Here is a 16,754-nt window from a genome sequence, read left to right on the forward strand (position 1 = left end):
GTTGTCTGTCTCTGCTTGTTAGCCCTGCGACAGACAGGCGACCTGTGCAGGGTGCAGGGTATGGTAGCTGGAATAGCAACATACCCAAGGATAAGCAGAAGTCAATGACTGATATGATGAAACTGGGATTTTGTTAGACTTAATTATTGCAAACACAACTAAAACTATAACTGAAACTAATCAAAACTAAACTGAAACTAAGGATTTTCAAAAAAATAAAAACTAAACTAAACTAGCAAACAATTGGTAAAAACTAATTAAAACTGATATAAAATTGAAAATCTGAAGTCAAAACTAAATAAAAATAAAAACTAATGAAAATTGCAAAACTATTAAAACCCTGATCTTGACATATTGCTCCTGCTGCTGCTGGATGAACACTTTCTGATGTCTCTCTCCATCAGAAAGTGTTTTCATCTTAAGTTTATATTTTTCTTTTAAGTATCTTCATTTTAGCTCATAGAGTCTTTAAATACAGATAGAACATTTATTAAATTAATTAGGCAGGGACAAATCTACCGCTCAATTAATAATCACGCTTTTAACCTGAGTTAGGAAACCGGTTTCCTCAGAGGAGATTGGAACCCCCGGGATGCTTTGAATGGTGAGACCCCAGTGGATGTTGAATTATGTACTCCACCAATGCAAGCTGGTCCCTCCAAGTGGTTTGGTTGGAGGAGGCGCAACACCGAAGAACAGCCCAGTTCTTGGTTGGCCCACTCTGCCTGACTATTTGTCTGAGGGTGAAACCCCGAAGATAGACTCACTTGCGCCCCCAGCCCAGAACAGAACTCCTTCCAAACTTGTGACGTGAACTAGGGCCCGCGTTTGGAGACAATGTCCTGAGGAATGCCAAGTAGTCGAAACGCACGTTGGGTTAGTAACTTTGGGGTCTCCAAGGCAGTGGGCAGCTTGTGTAATACCACAAAGTTCATTCAATGATGGTAAGAATTGCGGTGTTACCTGTCGATGGCGGGATGCTCGTCACCAAGTCCAAGGCAATGTGCGACTGTTGCCGTCTCAGGACAGGTAGCAGTAAGAGCAGGAACCTTAGTTTTATTTTCAAGTGCTTTATGAGTAAAGGTGGTATGGTATTGCCAGCTATAGCTACTTTCTTTTGTGCTTTATTGGCTACAGATGAAAACTGACAACTCAGATTTAGAAGCCTTAACCAGCAATCTGACATTGACCTGAGAGTACAAGTCAGTTTAACAGCTGGATTTGTGTGTATGTGTGCAGTCACCTAGGTATATGGTTTACAGGAACAATGGTGTATACTGGGACGATATGTGTGGTACAAAAGGACCAGACACACATACTGGTGCAAGCGGGTGAGTCTTTTAGCGTTTTCTTGTCACTTTTTGTTTGCGCAGCTTTCCTGCTGCCTTCTCCTGATCATCACACACTGCACCTCTCCAATCAGGTCCTGACATGCAACTCAAATAGGACAGGCATGATTAGATGAAAGACAACACCTGTGTTGGTCAGTCTCCCCTGAACCAAACCCTGAACCCACTGCTCCACCCTTCCCCCGCAAGAGGAGGGGACACCACTCAGTTGTGGCCATCTTCCTGATGTATTCCTGGATGTTTGTTGTCTCATCCTGTTCTTACAGGCTCAGGGTCCTGGATGTGGGGCAAAACCCTCCATGCACAGTCAGGAGCTTCCTCTTCTTGATGTCAGTAACTTCTATCGCCTTGTTTGACCAGCTCATTATCTCAAGAGGCTAATCAATCCGGATGACATTGTCATTTCTCTAGATCCTTGTGGTGTGTATCAGTGAATCAAGGTCTTTTTCACTCCTTGCTTCATGTCATCCAAGCTGACAGTAGCTCTATTCTATGGTTGGTATCCCTAGCCAGTCTTGTCAGTAATCTTTTTTTTTTCTTTTTTTGTCCCGTTTGGATCTTTAGCCATCAGAATTGTTGTCTTAAGGCCAAGAAAGATGCCAAGCAGATTTATTTTACCAAGTGGATCATCATGGCCTTGCCATATTGGTCCATTTGATTGACCTTTATTATAATTATGTGTTTATTTTATTTTCGGTTGCTACAAACGGGACAGATATGACAGGGGGATAGGACAGGGAGAAAGAATGAAAGAAAGAGAGGGAGAGAAAGAAAACCAGAGGGGAGAAGAGACTGTGAGAAAGGGGGGAAGAAAGAAAAACAAACAAAACACCTGGGTCACCTGTATGGAGAAAAAAAACAGAAGAGGAAGCAAACAAATAAAAGCAACATAATAAATACAGCACCATCACAATAAACTAGCTAGCAGTAGATTTCAGTAGATACTAAATAATAAACGATATTGTGCAGAACGCAAGATAGACAGCGCACAATGTGCTTTGAGGCAGCAGCCAAGAAAGCTGTAGTCCGCGTCTGTGAACACCCGTGTGTACACCTGTGTGCACACCTGTGTGGATCAGCATGCTTGTATTCCAAAGGTTTCTCCATGTAACGATCTGCTAGGGAGTGTGGGGAGCCATAGCCCCGTCCCCCAGGGCATGAAGCAGGTATGGAGGAGATCCAGGCCCGAGACATCCAGAGGCCCCAGAGTACGAGGACCCGAGGAGGACCACCAAAAGGGGGGGAACCGTGCCACCCTCCTGGGAAGAGCTGAGTAGAGCCCCAAACGAGAGGCCACCCAGCAGCTATGGAGCAGAGGCCAGAGGGGGTTGCAGTGGCGTGCCCGCAGGCTCTGCCGGCAGCCAGCTGTGCCAGAAAGGAACCGAGCTTCAGGCCCAGAGGCCTGAGGGCACCCGCCCCCCGGAAGGAGCCCAGCCGGGCCACAGGCGCCCGGCCCCGCCAATCGGCCACCAGGAGTGAGCCGGTACATACATGAGCGCCCAGCCCCAGTCAACAAGAACCACCAACACACCAACGTCTGAGGGCATCAGCCACCGGCAGGGAGTGTGGTGAGGGGAGATAGGCCTCCGTACTTAGGAGGGCCTGAGATGCACCCAGAGAGGTTGAGTCTAAGACCCAACCTGACATATAGACACAGACTAACAGGCACATGCGGACACAAATGTGCATTCCCACCCCATATGCACAACCAAATACTCGGCACTCACCAAACGTGTAGACAGACACAAATAGACACTGCACAGACAGTCGCACTCCCCAAACATACTATATATCCCAGGTCCAGGTACCCCCGCCCCCAGAGGGGCAAGCCGCACCTAGACCCAGGAGATGTTACCCTTCTCTCTGGGGTGGAGGTCTTGTCAGTAATCTAACTGAGGGGGTTCAGGTGTATGCAGAACAGCAGTGGGGACAGAGCATCTACTTGGTAAATCCCGTACTTGAGTGTGACTTGTGCTGTTGGCTTGAAGTTGACCTGTAGTGTTGTTCGACACATCCCCGCATTGATGTTCTGGTTGAAGGCCTTATGGGTCCCAATGATCTTGTACAGTTCTAGGCATTCCAGGATCCATGTGTGGGGCATTGAGCAATAGGCTTTCTTTTAGTCAGTCCAGGAAGTCCACAGTCTCATGGGCGACTACTCTATCGACCAGTAGTTGGTGTTTCGCCACTCTGGTTTTCCTGCAAATTGCTTTCTGTGCCCAGTACATTTGGAAATGTACTGTTTATAAGCCGTGGCAGTCATGTATGGAAAGGGAATATGAGAGGAGGGCGGGAGTGGGGGGCTCTTTTTTTTTTTTTTTTTTTTGCCTGTCCCGTTTGGCTCTTTTGCCATCAGAATTGTTGTCTAAAGGCAAAGAAAGATGCCTAACGGGTTTACGTTGCCAAACTGACCATCCCAGCCTTGCCGTAATGGTCCATTTGATTCACCTTTTATTGTTTATTTTATTTTCACTTACTGAATACGGGACAGACTTGACTGGGGGAAAGAAGGGGAGAAAGAAAGAGGGAAAGAGAAACAGCTGAGAAGAGGGACGGGGGAGAAGGGCAAAAAACAAAAACCAACAGAACGGGCAGAAAAAAAAAAGAAAAAAATGCATATATCAAATTCAAATTCAAATTCAAATTTTTATTTGTCACGTACACAGTCATACACAGTACGATATGTAGTGAAATGCTTGGACAACTGCTCGTGACCTAAAGAAAACAAAAAAGGAAAAGGCTATGAATAAGAAAGGAAATAAATATGAAAAATTAAAAAGGGTAAATTTAACTAGGAAGGAATAAAATATAAATTAAGGTTAAAAATGAAATAACTGTACAACACAAATTAGAATGAAGGGTAAATTTAACTGGGAAGAATAAGATAAAGATAAATATATAAATTAAAGTTGAAAATAAAATAACTGTACAACAAAATACACAATACACAATATAGAACTATATAAGAATGTATGAAGAAATCTAAATATAAATAAATATATACACAATAACAGCAGCTGTACAAGTATTAACCGGAAATGAAGAATATAGTGACCAGTGTTGTGCAAAACCAAAGTCCAGAAAGTCCAGTGTGTGTGTAAGAACCATATGTGTGGGTCAGTACTGTGTGGTGGTGTGATTGAGAGACCGTATCGCCTGCGGGAAGAAGCTCCTCCTCAGTCTCTCTGTGTTGGTCTTCAGGGAGCGGAATCGCTTTCCTGACCTCAACAGAGAGAACAGTCTGTTGTTGGGATGGCTGAGGTCCTTCACGATCTCCCTGGCCTTGGTCCAGCACCGCCTGCTGTAGATTGAGTGCAGGTCAGGGAGCTCGGAGCGGATGGTCCTCTCAGCTGACCGCACAACCCTCTGTAGAGCTCGTCTGTCCTGCATGGTGCTGTTCCCGAACCAAGTTAAGATGTTTCCCGCCAGGATGCTCTCTATGGTGCACGAGTAAAAGTTCCTGAGCACCTTGGAGGGCAGTTGGAAGTCTCTCAAGCGTCTGAGGTGGTAGAGACGCTGACGGGCCTTTTTCACCACGGTGTTGATGTGACAGGACCATGACAGGTCCTGCGTGATGTGAACTCCGAGGTATTTGAAGCTGTCCACTCTCTCCACTGGGCACTCGTTGATGACGGGGGTCTGGTAGTTCCTCTCCTGCTTAGTGCTGAAGTCCACTATCAGCTCCTTTGTCTTACTGACGTTTAGAAGGAGGTTGTTCCTCTGGCACCAGTTCTCCAGATTCCTAATCTCCTTCAGGTAGGCCGTCTCGTTGTTATCAGAGATCAGGCCCACCACGACGGTGTCGTCAGCAAACTTGATGATGGTGGTGGAGCTGGTAGTGGCCACACAGTCATATGTGTACAAAGAGTACAGCAGGGGGCTCAGAACACACCCCTGGGGGGCTCCAGTGGTGAGAGTGGTGGAGGCTGAGACATGTCCGCCCATCCTTACTGCCTGTGGTCTGCCAGTTAGGAAATTGGAGATCCACTGACACATAGATGAGCTGAGTCCCAGATGCTCCAGCTTGGTGGTGAGTGTGGAGGGAATTATGGTGTTAAATGCAGAGCTGTAGTCTATGAAGAGCATTTTAACATAATTCCCCCTTCTAGTGTCCAAGTGAGTGAGTGATGTGTGGAGGAGATGAGAGATGGCATCGTCTGTGGAACGATTTGGACGGTAAGCGAACTGTAGTGGGTCCAGTGTGTCTGGTAGTGAAGAAATGATGAAGTCTCTGACCAGGCGTTCAAAGCACTTCATCACTACTGAGGTGAGGGCTACAGGGCGATAGTCATTGAGAGAAGCAGGGTGGGGTTTCTTCGGGACAGGAACAATGATGGACTCTTTGAAGCATGTGGGGATCACCGACTGAGATAAAGAGATGTTGAATATCTCAGTGAACACAGGAGCTAGCTGGTATGCGCAGTCTCTTAGGATACGACCTGGGATGCCGTCTGGTCCTGCTGCTTTCCTGGTGTTCACTCTCTTGAAGGCTCTCCTTACTTCATGCTCGGAGATGACGAGCACGTTTCCGGTGCTGGCAGTATCTTCCTGTCTGCAGCCGTTAGCGCCGCTAACACTAGCATTGTTGGAGACCTTAGCTGCAGCCTCGAAGCGAGCATAGAAAGTGTTCAGCTCGTCTGCCAGAGTCACGGCCGCGTTCGTCATACCGGTTGTTGGTGCTTTATAGTCCGTTATTGTCCTTAGTCCCCGCCATAGGCTCCTAGAGTCACTCTGTTGGAGTTGTGACTCTAGTTTCCTCCCGTAGCACTGCTTCGCCTCTTTCACCGCCCTCTGCACGTTATATGACGCGGCTTTGTACGGGTCCATGTCCCCCGTCATGAGTCCCGTGTTGTAGGCAGCGGTGCGGGATCTCAGAGCGTTGCGGATGGTTTTATCCACCCACGGCTTCTGGTTGGGAAACGTTGTGATAGTCTTTGTCTCCACGGTATCATCCGCTAGTTTCCCGATGAATCCCACAACCGCTTCCGTAAACACGTTGACGTCATCGTCGGAGCTGTTTCTGAACATGCCCCAGTCTGCGTCATCGAGTGCGTCCTGTAACGCGGCCACCGATTGATCCGTCCAGCGCGCGACCTTCCTCTGAACCGGAACCTCCTGTTTTAGCCTTTGTTTGTATTTTGGCATGAGGAAGATGGCGGCGGGATCAGATTTGCCAAACGGGGGGCGGGATTGTGCCTTGTAGCCGTCCTTGACCGTAGTGTAGCAGTGGTCCAGTGTCCTTTCACCCCTGGTGGGGCAGGTGATGTGTTGATAAAAGTTCGGCGCTGCGCGTTTGAGGTTGGCGCTATTAAAGTCCCCCGTCACAATAAGCGCAGCGTCCCGGTGTTGTGTCTGGTGCTGTGTGAGTGCCTCATGCAGCTCGCATAAGGCGGTGACCGTGTCCGCTTGTGGTGGAATATAAACGGCACTTACAATGACCGATGTAAATTCCCGAGGTAGATAAAAAGGACGACACATGATGGACAGTAGTTCCAGATTTGGTGTGCAGGAGCGTGTGAGAGGAACAACGTTCGCACTGTTGCACCAGTTGTTGTTCACCATTAAACACACGCCGCCTCCCCTTGACTTCCCCGAGTCCCGTGTCCTGTCCATGCGGTGAACCGAGAAGAACTCGGCCGGCTGGATGGCGTGGTCCGGCACCGCTGGGTTCAGCCATGTCTCGGTGAAGCAGAGGAGATTGCAGTCCCGAATGTCTCTCTGGAACTTTATCCTGGCCCTGAGGTCGTCAAGCTTGTTCTCCAGTGACTGGACGTTGGCGAGCAGGATGCTAGGCAGAGGTGTGCGGTGTGCACGAGCTCTCAGCCTGTTCCTGACGCCGGCTCGCTTCCCTCTAGGCCGCCGCCGCTTCCCTTTGTTCTCCCTCGAGATCTCACTCGGCCAGCTCGGATCCGGAGTTAAAAACTTCGAATTGTGAGTACATTGTATACCAATAGAAACAAGAGTGTCACTGTCATACCTAATGTACCCAATGGTTTTGCCGATTTAGAAACGCTGAAAACTAACTTAAAAAACAAAGACAAAGAAAAAGAAAAAGTGGTCGGAGCAGTCGTGACGGCAGCCGACCTCACCGGCGCCATCTTATGATCTCAATCACCTGGATCACCTGCTGAGAAAGAAAAAAGAAAACAAGCAGAAGAGAACAAGAGTAATAGAATAAACAACATCACAATGATATATGGGAATATGACAGTAAATACTAAATATTAAACATTATTGTGCAGCACATAAGATCGAGAGAACACAGTGTGCTTTGAGGTAGCAGCCAAAAAGGGTGTAGTTTGTGGGTGTGATCACCAGTGTGTACACCTGTGAGCATGGACGCGCTTGTTTTTTTAAAAGGTTCCTTCATGTAATGATCTGCTAGAGGGTGTGGGGGGGCCACAGCCCCGTCCTCCAGGGCATGAAGCAGGTATGGAGGAGATCAAAACTCCAGACATCCAGAGGCCCCCAGAACACAAGAGACCAAGGAAGACCAACAGAGGGGCAGCCGCGCCACTGTCCCAGAAAGAGCTGAGGAGAGTCCCAGATGAGGGCTCACTCAGCAGCCGCGGAGCAGAAGCCAGGGGGAGTTGCAGTGACGCGCCCGTGAGCTCCGCCGGCAGCCAGCTGCGCCTGAGTGACCGAGCCCCAGGCTGAGAGGCCGGGGGCACCCCACCTCCGAAGTGGCCCGAGCGAGCCCCAGGCTCCAGGCCCCGATAAGCGGCCGCCAAGGAGTGAGCCGGTGTGTACCTGGACGCCCATCCCCGGACACAAAGAACCACCAACGCACCGATGTCTGAGGGAGTCCGCCACTGGCAGGGGAAGTGGTGATAGGGGGAGATAGGCCTCCAAACCTTGGAGGGCCTGAGATGTCCCCAGAGAGGTGGCGTCTGATACCCAACCTGACATATAGACACAGACATACAGGCACACACAGATACAAACATCCATTCCCACCCTCGTGCTCTCATATGCACTTACTCCACACTCAACCAACGTGGAGACAGACATACAGAGACGCTGTACACACGATCACACTCCCCAAGCGTACTCTACGAACCGGGTCTAGGTACTCTTGCCCCTGGAGGGGGGAACTGCACCAAGACCCAGGTGGCGTTACCCTTTTCCCTGCGGTGGGGGGAGGCAGACCGCCCCGATTCCACAGCAGCAGGGAGGCCCCACACTCCAGACCGCAGTCGGACGGCCAACTCCTCCTCCTAGCCCCCCCGCTCCAGCAGGCCGCAGAGAACGGGGGTGAGAGAAGACTCCAAACCTCCCTCCACCCGCTCATTGTAGTGTTGATGCATGTGTGTTCTAAGGTGCATTTAAAACCCAGGAGGGCATGGAGCTACCTGCCAGAGAGCAGCAGGTAAGCGCATGGTCCCTCCTGCTAGCCCTCAATGTCTACGTGTATTTAAAATTGAGAGGTGGGCAACAACGCCAGGGGTGAGGTGTACACCCTGGTGGTAATTTGGATTCCGTGTATCGTGCCCACCCCCGGGGGGGGGGGGGGGGTAGCCTCCTCTGCACCCTGGTGACATACCCCTACTCCAAGGTCCTGCATGTGTGGGTGGTTGTGGTGGAGCGGGAAGGGGGAGGCAGCTGGAGATGGGGAGGGAAGGAAGGGAGGGGCAAGTGACCCCTCCCTGGGGCCAGCTCCCCCGCTGACCCCAGTAGGCACCCCCATACTCCGCGACCCGCCAGGGAAAGGGGGCCCAGGCCCATCCAGACCGGGGCCCAGTGCAGCAGCGCCCCCCAGCCCCACAGAGCCCGGGATAGTCCACCCAACCCCACCACAGAGAAAACTCCACCCACCCCTCTCATCTTCCATAAGACAATAAACACCCAGGCTGAGATCTTCCTCCACCTCTCCTGTATCTCCCCCTCCTGCAGAGAGAGTTCCTGAAGAGAGGAAAGTTCCTGCAAGATGTGACAATCTCCCCCACCAGTTGAAGAGCCCCCCAGGTGGCTCGATGCACCGGCAGCACCCTGCTCCAGGGCTGGGCCCCCATGCACCCACCCACCCACAACCCCGGCAACACACCAACCAGGACCCAAGCCCCCGAGGCCCGGCCCGGGCCCCAGCCCAGAGACGGAGCGCCCCCAGAACCTCACGCCCATCCCGGACCAACCCAGGGGCAGCCAGGCTACCAGGTCAGTAACCTATGTCCGTCAGCACAGACCCTCCCCTAGCCCCGCTGCATGCAGCCGTGAGGAAACTGTCACCTGAGAGCCAACAGAGCCCCTAACCGGACATGACCGCTACCCCGGGTTGAGCCCCCCAAGGAAGATGCCTACGGGGAACCCCCCGATGCCCTAAGCCTGTCCCTACCCCCACACCAATCACAACAGGTTCAAGGTTCAAGGTTCAAGGTTCTTTATTTGTCACATGTATAGTTATACAAGTATAACACACAGTGAAATGTAGCCTGACACGCTCCTCGACATGTGCAAAAGAATGGGGGGGGGGGGGTAGAGGAAGAACACTATATATATATATATATATAGTATATACATTGGGTGAATGTGCAGTAGTAGCAGTGAAGGCGGGACCAAACTATGACCCCCCACCCGGGAGTGGAGTGGCAGGATGTATCCATCCCATCCATTCGCTTCCGCTTATCCTTTTCAGGGTCGTGGGGGGCGCTGGAGCCTGTCCCAGCTGTCATAGGGCGAAAGGCGGGGTACACCCTGGACAGGTCGCCAGTCTGGCGCAGGGCTAACACATAGGGACAGACAACCATTCACACTCACATTCACACCTAGTGGCAATTTGGATTATTCAATTAACCCATCCCCACAAGCTGCATGTCTTTGGACGGTGGGAGGAAGCCGGAGTACCCGGAGAGAACCCACGCAAACACGGGGAGAACATGCAAACTCCACACAGAAAGACCCCGGCCTGATGGTGGAATTGAACTCAGGACCTTCTTGCTGTGCGGCAACAGTGCTAACCACCGTGCCACCGTGCTGCCCATATGGACATTACTTTTATTTTTATTGCCCAAAAGAATGAAAGTGCGCTGGTAAAGTGGAGACTGCTCCAGGTCAGGAACAACTGCATTATGCTATTAATGCAACTTCACAAGCTCTTCGCAAACACTGGCACAGACAGCATGCTAACGCTAAGCTAGCCAAGAATGCAGAGTAAACACAGACCCCAAACCCACCATCGTGACAAAGTGCTGAACTTCAACAGGTAACATGCTGATGAGGAGTCAGGCCGCAGGTGGAGGAAGATCTCAGCCTGGGCGTCTATTGTCTTGTGTAGTCTGGAAGATGAGTGGATGACGGGGTGGGTGCAGTTTTCTCTGTGGTGGGGTCGGGTGGGCTGTCCCAGGCTCTGTGGGGCCGGGCGGCGCTGCTATGATGGGCCCCTGTCCAGATGGGCCTTAGAACACACATGCATCAACACTACATATGAGTGGGCGGAGGGAGGTTTGGAGTCTTCACACACCCCCATTCTCTGCGGCCTGCTGGAGCGGGGGGGGGGGGGGGGGGGGCTAGGAGGAGGAGTTTGCCATCCGATTGGGGTCTGGAGTGTGGGGCCTCCCTGCTGCTGCCGAGTCGGGGCAGTCTGCTTCTCCCCACACCAGGGAAAAGGGTAACACTACCTGGGTCTGGGTGCAGTTTCCCCCTCCAGGGGCAAGGGTACGTAGACCCAGGGCTTAGAGTACGCTTGGGGAGTGTGACTGTGTGTACAGTGTCTCTCTATGTTTGTCTCCATGTTGGGTGAGTGTTGAGTAAGTGCATATGAGAGCATGAGGGTGGGAATGGATGTTTGTATCTGTGTGTGCCTGTATGTCTGTGTCTATATGTCAGGTCGGGTATCAGACGCCACCTCTCTGGGGACATCAAGGTATGGAGGCCTATCTCCCCCCACCACTTCCCCTGCCAGTGGCAGACGCCCTCAGACATCGGTGTGTTGTTGGTTCTTTGTGTCCGGGGATGGGCGTCCAGGTACACACCAGCTCACTCCTTGGTGGCTGCTTGCCTGGGGCTCGCTCGGGCCACAAGGGGGTGGGGTGCCCTCGGCCTCTCAGCCTGGGGCTCGGTCACTCTGGCACAGCTGGCTGCCAGCGGAGCTCACGGGCACGTCACTGCAACCCCCCCTGGCTCCTGCTCCGCCGCTGCTGAGTGAGCCCTCATCTGGGACTCTCCTCAGCTCTTTCTGGGACAGTGGCGCGGCTGCCCCTCTGTTGGTCTTCCTTGGTCTCTTGTGTTCTGGGGGCCTCTGGATGTCTGGAGTTTTGATCTCCTCCATACCTTCTTCATGCCCTGGTGGACGGGGCTGTGGCCCCCCCACACCCTCTAGCAGATCATTACATGAAGGAACCTTTTAAAAAAACAAGCGCGTCCATGCTCACAGGTGTACACACGGGTGCTCACACCCACAAACTACTGAGGGAACTGAGGGAACTGAGGAGGATTAATGGCAAGAAGGCAGCGGGCCCAGATGGCATCAGCTCGAGGGTCATCAGGTCCTGCGCAGACCAACTGTGTGGGGTGATGGAGCACCTCTTCAACCTGAGCCTGAGGTTGGGAAGAGTCCCACAGCTCTGGAAAACCTCCTGTGTTGTACCAGTGCCAAAGACTTCACGCCCCAAGGACCTCAACAGCTACAGGCCGGTGGCTCTGACATCCCACCTGATGAAGACCCTGGAGCGGTTGGTCCTGGCTCAACTTCGGCGCCTAACAAGCTCATCACTGGACCCACTTCAGTTTGCCTACCAGCCTGGCATTGGAGCGGATGATGCCATCATTCACCTCCTACATCGTTCCCTCGCTCACCTGGAGACCGCTGGAAGCACTGTGAGAATCATGTTCTTTGATTTCTCCAGTGCCTTCAACACCATTCTTCCCTCGGTTCTGAAGGACAAGCTGGAGAACTCTGGAGTGGACCATCACCTCACTACCTGGATTTTGGACTACCTCACCGACCGACCACAGTATGTGAGGACTCAGGGCTGTGTGTCGGACAGGGTCGTCTGCAGTACGGGGGCCCCACAGGGAACGGTTCTGGCTCCGTTCCTCTTCACCATCTACACTGCAGACTTCTCCCACAATTCCACCCAGTGCTTCCTGCAGAAGTTCTCTGATGACTCTGCAATAGTCGGCCTCATCACTGATGGGGACGACAAGGAGTACAGAGGACTGACTCAAGACTTTGTGGACTGGTGCCAGCTGAACTACCTCCAGATCAACGCCAGTAAAACCAAGGAACTGGTGGTAGACTTCCGCAGGCACAAGCATTCTCCACTGCAACCACTGAACATCCAGGGTATGGACATTGAGGCTGTGGACAGCTACAGGTACCTTCATCTGAACAACAGACTGGACTGGACTCATAACTCAGACGCCCTCTACAGGAAAGGGCAGAGCAGGCTGTACCTGCTGCGGAGACTCAGGTCGTTTGGGGTGGAGGGCCCACTCCTGAAGACCTTCTATGACTCTGTGGTGGCTTCTGCTATCTTTTATGGTGTGGTCTGCTGGGGCGGCAGCATCTCTGCTGGGGACAGGAAGAGACTTAACAGGGTGATCCGAAGGGCCAGTTCTGTTCTAGGATGCCCTCTGGACCCAGTGGAGGTGGTGAGTGACAGGAGAACGGCGGCTAAGCTGTCATCCCTGATGGACAACGTCTCCCACCCCATGCAGCAGACTGTGACAGCACTGAGCAGCTCCTTCAGTGGGAGACTGCGGCACCCACGGTGTGGGACGGAGAGATTTCGCAGGTCTTTCCTCCCCACTGCTGTCAGACTCCATAATAAAGACTTTAACTGATCAAGCACACACATCCATACATATGCAATAATACTAAGTGCAATAATCCTTTCTGTCATCGTTGTATTTTTACTCAGTTGTATATAGCATTCGTATTCTATTTTTATCTTATTGTATATTTTTATTCTATTTTATTCTACTGTATATAGTATATTATTTTATTCTATTCTGTACAGCTGTGTACTGTATTTATTCTTATTGTATTCTAATTTTTGCCTCATAACTTTTGCACTGTCCACTTCCTGCTGTGACAAAACAAATTTCCCACGTGTGGGACTAATAAAGGTTATCTTATCTTATCTTATCTTACACCCTTTTTGGCTGCTACCTCAAAGCACACTGTGCACTGTCGATCTTGCATGCTGCACAATAATGTTTAATATTTAGTATTTACTTTTTTCTTTTTTCTTTCTCAACAGGTGATCCAGGATTGATATATGTATCTTTTTTTTGTCTGCTTATTTTGTTGGTTTTTGTCCTTTGCCTTTTATCCCCGTCCCTCTTCTTGCTGTTTTTCTTTCCCTCTTTCTTTCTCCCCTTTCTTTTCCTCGTTCAAGTCTGTCCTGTATCTAACAAGTGAAAATAAAAAATAAAATAAACAATAAAAGGTGAATCAAATAGCTCATTGCGGCAAGGCTGGGATGGTCCATTTGGTAAAGTAAATCCGTTGGGCATCTTTCTTCGCCTTTAGACAATAATTCTGATGGCAAAAGAACCAAACGGGACAGGCAAAAAAAGAAAAAAGTAAAGCCAGATTAAAAAATCAAATGTTCTATATTTTAATGTAATACTTTTGTAATATATAAATATATAAGCACACACACACATACAGATAGACAGAGGTGTATTTATGCTAATGAGGTAGGTTTAATAAGTGACATCACTGCCCCTTTAAAGTCCTTATAAAGTCCTTGTTTTGACCTTGTAAACCACATATTTGTCAAAACTTAAAATGTCTCCATTGACCATACCGTTAGGTTGATGTGTATGAGGTTTTACTGACTTCTATACAAAGTGTATGGGGCTTTAAGGGGCCCAAATGTTTGTCTGATTTTTTAGAACAGTGTAGCCTTATTCCCAGGGCTCTAGGACCTCTGGAAAGGGCGGTCCATGTTAACCACCAATGGGCGGGGGGGTGTGTGTGTGTTCTGTGTGTGCGTGTGTTTGTGGTGTGGCACTGGCTGGATGAGGAGAAAAGCCCCTGATGTTCCAGTCACTCTCCCTTGATCCTGCTGGATTAACTGGACACACATCCAAAATTAAAACAAAGAAAGAACCAGATATATGCACAGCAAATACACGCGCACACCCATGCACACACACACATAAACTGGTATAAACTGCATTAGATTGAATGAAACACAGATATGTTTACTGTATGTCAGAACGCATTGTTTAAATAGGAACTCATGAATATATATGTGCAGGTATGGGTATGCACACAATCATTTCAACATTATTTGTGGAATGAGTTGCCTTTACATGTTAGACAGGCACCTTCCTTATCTGTTTTTAAATCACGTCTTAAAACATATTTATTTACCTTGGCTTTTAGCACAGCAGGACTTGTTGATGTCTCTTAATACGTTTCTTATTAATTATATTATTTTTAATTTTAAGATATTTTATATGTAATTTAAACTGTTTCCTCTCTGTTTTATATTTGTAGCACTTTGGTCAACATTGTTGGATGTAAAGTGCGTTATAAATAAAGATGCTATGCTATGCTATGCTATTATTACAGTGATTAGAGCACGCTGTAGCTACTGCACTGCAGTGGTTTGAATCATATCTATCTAATGGAGAGTCCTGTTCACACACACTAAGGTTACTGAAGGAGGCTCTACAGGGTTAAGTGCTGGGACCAATTCTGTTTACAATATGATTCCCTTAGAAAGTATGATAACATACATTTTCACTGCTATGCATATGACACCCAACTTTAACTTATTAGTCTGTGTTATGGATATATAAACTGCAGGAATGTCTTGAAGACTACAAGATCACCTCTAATTTCCTACTTCTAAATTCAGATAAAACTGAGAAATATGGTATCTAACCAGATATTTACTGTGGAGGTCTCCAGTAACACTGTGAGAGGAATCTTGGAATCATTTTACCAGGATATGCCCTTCAATGTGCATATAAGCAAATGTGTACAACTATTTTTTTGCCCTTTGCACAATATTGCTAAAATTACAAATATCCTGTCTCAGAAACTCAAAAATTAGTTCATGCATGTATTACATTTAGGCTGGACTACTGTAATTCATTACTATCAGGAAGTCCTAAAACTCCCTGAAAGCCTTCAGTATATCATGGTTAGCTGTGTGGCAGGCAGGGTGTAGGACCCAAATGCAGGATTTGAGACACGGGGGGATAAACTAAATGACGCAGCTTTTATTGTAGTGTAAAAACTCAAATACAAAATACAAGAGAAAAAACATAATAATTGGAAACACTGAACTCAGAAAACTAGAAAACTACAAAAACGAAAAACTAGAGACTAGGAGCTGACAAAAAACAACAACAGAAATAACGACACGATAACGGACAGAGGAAAACACAGGGCTTAAATACACCAGGGAGTAACAAGGGAATGGGAAACAAGAGGGAAACACAGCTCGGACTAATTTGACAAAACGAGACAGGGTGGAAGCAAAACTGAAAACACTGAACACATGACACGAGACTGTCAAAGTAAAAGAGGAAACACAAGACAGGCATGGAGACGCAAACTTGACGAGAAGACACGAGTGAGTGACTGACTGACATACAGGAGATGCACGACCAGAGACCAGGAAAGAACAGATGAGAAAACATAACTGACTCGACGTGAAACATGGAACACAATAACAAAACCTGAGATCTAAAAATCACTAAAATATAAGCAGAAACTAACTGAATCAATGATATTAATAATCAAAAACATAAACACTGAATCACCAGACTCAGGACCATGACACAGTTAATCCAAAATGCTGCAGTAAGAATCCTGACAGGGACTAGAAAGAGAGAGCAGATTTCTGCTGTATTGGTTTCTCTTCATTGGCTCCATTTGGTTGTGCATTTGGTTCCCTCAGGATTAATTTGTAAAATGAACCTGCAAGCACAAGACAAAATATATAATTTCTTTAAATCCACTTCCTTTCACAATCCTTGTTCTTCTATGCATTGTAACTTAAATAAAATAATTAAAATTAGAATCATGTATTACAACAAAATGTATTTTCAGTATTTTGTTTGCATTTGGATAGCCCAGCCCTTAGACTGCAGCTGATGCTGCCCTGAGCTGTGAGCTGGCGTTACTCTAACAGACCCTGCAGATGATTGGTTCATGAGCCACCACACAAAGCTCATGAAGGCTGCAGAGCAGAACAAGGAAGCATCCCTCAACATTGCAAATCAAGGCATCTATATTAGTAGGTGTAAAGCAATGAAGATTTTTTATTTTACTGTGTGATTCCGACTCAGGGGTGACTTAAATGTAGCCAACGTTCCAAAACTGCAAGGACAATTCACTAAGCCACAACCGAACACGGAGTTAGCTAGGTTCCTATGCATTTTGATATTGTGTTAACAGTTGATACATTGCACTGTTTACAAGCTAGTATTCAAACTTGG

Source organism: Astatotilapia calliptera, chromosome 2, assembly GCF_964374335.1.
Source record: "Astatotilapia calliptera chromosome 2, fAstCal68.1, whole genome shotgun sequence".
NCBI lineage: Eukaryota > Metazoa > Chordata > Actinopteri > Cichliformes > Cichlidae > Astatotilapia > Astatotilapia calliptera.